Genomic DNA, 5,000 nt, shown 5'->3' with positions numbered 1-5,000 from the left:
CAATCTCCAGTGGCTCTGCCGCACGAAGCCGTGGACCGGCAATGACGCCACCCGCACCCGTTCGTGCACCACCCCAACCGCCAAACTCGCACCTCCAGCGGATGAACGGCGGACGTTTCCCGCACTCGTAAAGTGCAATCCACCCCTATAACTTGCGTTTCATGAAGAGTTATTTCCAATATGCGACATTCCCGCTGTCCGTATACATGAGCCGCGACCTGTACCACTTACGAGCGAGAGACGCGATCGCGTTGCTCACTGTACGGCGTCCGATACCGAGCCATCAGCATGTCGGTCCCCATGCGCGTTGCACTCGCACTCGCAGTCGCAAAAACGTGGGGCAAATATATTACGCGGAAGAGTTATAACAGACCGAGCCCCACTGCATGGGGGGAGTCTTTGTCACTAATGTACACAGATGGAACATTTTGGACTGGAACCAGATTACCCGTACACACGGCGCTGATTAGTAATCAATGCAGAGCCATCAAACTACAGCAAATATACACAACTGTCCGTATACATGCTGAAAGAGTCTGCCCAAAATGGGAACCACACGTCAGCCAGACACTCTGATCACGCACCACTCTCTGCTTCTAACAGGCGCACATACAATATGTAAGCACCAGCATGGAACAACATCCAGTGCATCTTCTCCGCCACATTACACAATCCACACTATCACAACCAGACCAGGAGGTCCGTGCGGAAAATACAATATCCCAGCCTTTCGACATCCACCATTGCGCAGACCAGGCACCAACACCCACACATGTCCTATACAACGGTGCACCCAACATCACAATAGTACCTCCTGTCACAGCGCACAAACAATGACATGAGTCAAAGACACAGGTCTCACACAAGCATAGAATTGGAGCGCCGCCTCTAATAAGCCAAAGGTGCATCCTGACGTGACAAATCTGATCATGTCACAAGCATTCACTTACTATAATCACTATCAACGAACCTGCCGCCCCCGCCCCCCCCCCCCCTACACCTTTCCGTACAACAACGTGTAACCTAACCTAACCTAACCTAACCTATGTTGTACCTTAACCTAACCTATGTTGTACCTTAACCTAACCTATGTTGTACCTTAACCTAACCTATGTTGTACCTTAACCTAACCTATGTTGTACCTTAACCTAACCTATGTTGTACCTTAACCTAACCTATGTTGTACCTTAACCTAACCCATGTTGTACCTTAACCTAACCCATGTTGTACCTTAACCTAACCCATGTTGTACCTTAACCTAACCCATGTTGTACCTTAACCTAACCCATGTTGTACCTTAACCTAACCCATGTTGTGCCTCAACCTAACCCATGTTGTGCCTCAACCTAACCCATGTTGTGCCTCAACCTAACCCATGTTGTGCCTCAACCTAACCCATGTTGTGCCTTAACCTAACCCATGTTGTGCCTCAACCTAACCCATGTTGTGCCTTAACCTAACCCATGTTGTGCCTTAACCTAACCCATGTTGTGCCTTAACCTAACCCATGTTGTGCCTTAACCTAACCCATGTTGTGCCTTAACCTAACCCATGTTGTGCCTTAACCTAACCCATGTTGTGCCTTAACCTAACCCATGTTGTGCCTTAACCTAACCCATGTTGTGCCTTAACCTAACCCATGTTGTCGCCTTAACGTAACCCACGTTGTCGCCTAAACCTGCTCTGTAATTGTTATACGACTCGTTCAATTACTGTAGTGTTGCCCACCCGCAACCCTCGCAATATAGTTCGCTACTCGCACTGCCCGCACCCCTGTGTATCGCTTCATGTTAAACACCTTGCAAGTCTTGCTCACTTTCCACATGCTCCTGCTGTACACTGTAATGTGGATGGCAGCAGGACGTACATGCCGCCCCTCCCCACGTCCCCACCTTGCCCCCTGCCTTCGCAAGCTGGTTGGTGAGAAGTTTGCATGTTCAATGCCCTTCGCATGCGACGTACTCAGGCTACGTTGTGGTGCGGCCTGTGTCAACTGTCCGCTGATGTCGTACGCGTGAACCACAATCTGTACTGCACATTCGTCCTTATGTACTGAATGATACATCGTGGCACATGTGTGACCGCACAACGACTGCGCCCAAAAACGGCGGACCATACAGTGCAAATATTGTGCACGCAGCTACGTGTCGTCTCCCTATGAGAGCTGGATTGCAGTGTGGTACGCCATAGAGACGTGTGGGAGGAACGGACGCCGTGGATGGCGATCAGCATGAGCTGTCTGTTGATGTATTCGGACCTAGTCGTCTCTCCTCACACACCGTGATGGCATGGTGCACCGCGTTCCATATCTGCGACATGCTACAGAGGCCGGTTGACAGTCGTTCGAGCAATGGACATCGCATACGTACGGGGGCCACCTTCCACGTATTGTCTAGGCGTGCACATTTTGTTGCGTGTATGTGGGCAGACGTAGTGTGGCGTGACACCTGACACAGGCATGCAATAATCGTTGAAGTTGCAAATGGCGATGGACGCCTGCGTTTTCTGGTGAAGTTACGCAAATGAACAAATGGTAACCTGTTGTGGTGCGGTTGTTCTCGCTAGGGGTGAATCGGTGATGGCGACGATAGGTTGAGGTACTAACCGGTTGTTCCAGCGATACCCACCATGCCGACGAAACTGAACGGCATCTGGGTGTGAAGCGATACGCGGCGGTGGCTGGGTGGGACCGTCCCCGGCCGGTGAGGGGGCGCCTCCCGGCGTGCTGGCCGCGCGGTGCGTGGGCGCACGCGCTACAGCCGGCTGGTGGGGGCGGCCAGTGGCAGGCGCGCCGGCCGACGGACGCGGCAGGCGTCGCAGCTGCGCGCCGGCGCACCCTGCGCGCGGCGCCGTGCGGCCAAAGTAGGTCCTCGCGGGCCCGGTGCGAAGCGCGGTGGACATCTTCAGTGTGCTGGTCCGATTGAGGACTGTGTGCGTTGAGGATGCGCCGCCGCCCGGCGCTCGGCGCCGCGACGCCGTCTGCTGCTCGGTCGCCCCAGCGGTTCTCGCTGGTGGTTTGTATCGCAGCTGTGCGGATGTGTTGGCGCGTGCGCTGTGCTGGGAGAGTTCGCTTCGGCACCCAAGTGGGGCTTTTGTCCTTCTGTGGCGCTGGCGTTGGAGCTGCCGGTCACCGTAGGTGGCGCGTGTTGTCTCCCGCCGGCAATGCCACGACAGCACGCTCCCGGGCCTCTGTCGGCAGCGGCAAGCTCAGTTGGGAGCACGGGTGGTCGCACCGAAAGCGTCTACTCGCCTAACTCCGGGCGATTGCGCCTCTCTCGAACCCGACCAAGTACTTGGGACGGCGCTGCGCGCCGCCGGGACCTGAGAGGGTTTCGAGGTGTATTGTGCAGGGGAGCTCAGCCTCCTCCTGTTTGCAGAATGATTGAGCGGACGCTTGCGTGTTCGCGCGGGCCCCCGGGACACACTCCCGGGCGGCCGGCTGCTCAGCTCTAGTTGACGCAGCTCCCTGGTTGATCCTGCCAGTAGTCATATGCTTGTCTCAAAGATTAAGCCATGCATGTCTCAGTACAAGCCGCATTAAGGTGAAACCGCGAATGGCTCATTAAATCAGTTATGGTTCCTTAGATCGTACCCACGTTACTTGGATAACTGTGGTAATTCTAGAGCTAATACATGCAAACAGAGTCCCGACCAGAGATGGAAGGGACGCTTTTATTAGATCAAAACCAATCGGTCGGCTCGTCCGGTCCGTTTGCCTTGGTGACTCTGAATAACTTTGGGCTGATCGCACGGTCCTCGTACCGGCGACGCATCTTTCAAATGTCTGCCTTATCAACTGTCGATGGTAGGTTCTGCGCCTACCATGGTTGTAACGGGTAACGGGGAATCAGGGTTCGATTCCGGAGAGGGAGCCTGAGAAACGGCTACCACATCCAAGGAAGGCAGCAGGCGCGCAAATTACCCACTCCCGGCACGGGGAGGTAGTGACGAAAAATAACGATACGGGACTCATCCGAGGCCCCGTAATCGGAATGAGTACACTTTAAATCCTTTAACGAGTATCTATTGGAGGGCAAGTCTGGTGCCAGCAGCCGCGGTAATTCCAGCTCCAATAGCGTATATTAAAGTTGTTGCGGTTAAAAAGCTCGTAGTTGGATTTGTGTCCCACGCTGTTGGTTCACCGCCCGTCGGTGTTTAACTGGCATGTATCGTGGGACGTCCTGCCGGTGGGGCGAGCTGAAGGCGTGCGACCGCCTCGTGCGTGCTCGTGCGTCCCGAGGCGGACCCCGTTGAAATCCTACCAGGGTGCTCTTTATTGAGTGTCTCGGTGGGCCGGCACGTTTACTTTGAACAAATTAGAGTGCTTAAAGCAGGCAAGCCCGCCTGAATACTGTGTGCATGGAATAATGGAATAGGACCTCGGTTCTATTTTGTTGGTTTTCGGAACCCGAGGTAATGATTAATAGGGACAGGCGGGGGCATTCGTATTGCGACGTTAGAGGTGAAATTCTTGGATCGTCGCAAGACGAACAGAAGCGAAAGCATTTGCCAAGTATGTTTTCATTAATCAAGAACGAAAGTTAGAGGTTCGAAGGCGATCAGATACCGCCCTAGTTCTAACCATAAACGATGCCAGCCAGCGATCCGCCGCAGTTCCTCCGATGACTCGGCGGGCAGCCTCCGGGAAACCAAAGCTTTTGGGTTCCGGGGGAAGTATGGTTGCAAAGCTGAAACTTAAAGGAATTGACGGAAGGGCACCACCAGGAGTGGAGCCTGCGGCTTAATTTGACTCAACACGGGAAACCTCACCAGGCCCGGACACCGGAAGGATTGACAGATTGATAGCTCTTTCTTGATTCGGTGGGTGGTGGTGCATGGCCGTTCTTAGTTGGTGGAGCGATTTGTCTGGTTAATTCCGATAACGAACGAGACTCTAGCCTGCTAACTAGTCGCGTGACATCCTTCGTGCTGTCAGCGATTACTTTTCTTCTTAGAGGGACAGGCGGCTTCTAGCCGCACGAGATTGAGCAATAACAGGT

At 53.9% G+C, this 5,000-nt stretch overlaps 1 non-coding gene across 1 annotated transcript in view; it reads left to right on the top strand.

Annotated features, from left to right (window-relative positions):
* Positions 1 to 3,463: 3,463 nt before the first annotated feature.
* Positions 3,464 to 5,000, top strand: part of LOC124726951 — a 1,909-nt gene continuing 372 nt past the window's right edge. Inside the window, exon 1 of the ribosomal RNA XR_007006825.1 lies at positions 3,464 to 5,000. This exon is cut by the window's right edge and continues 372 nt beyond it. This is a non-coding gene — a ribosomal RNA (small subunit ribosomal RNA).

The sequence above is a fragment of the Schistocerca piceifrons genome, unplaced genomic scaffold (assembly GCF_021461385.2).
Source record: "Schistocerca piceifrons isolate TAMUIC-IGC-003096 unplaced genomic scaffold, iqSchPice1.1 HiC_scaffold_1071, whole genome shotgun sequence".
Lineage (NCBI taxonomy): Eukaryota > Metazoa > Arthropoda > Insecta > Orthoptera > Acrididae > Schistocerca > Schistocerca piceifrons.
The sequence above is the reverse complement of the archived record's forward strand: the minus strand, read 5'-3'. Positions and strand labels throughout refer to the sequence as shown.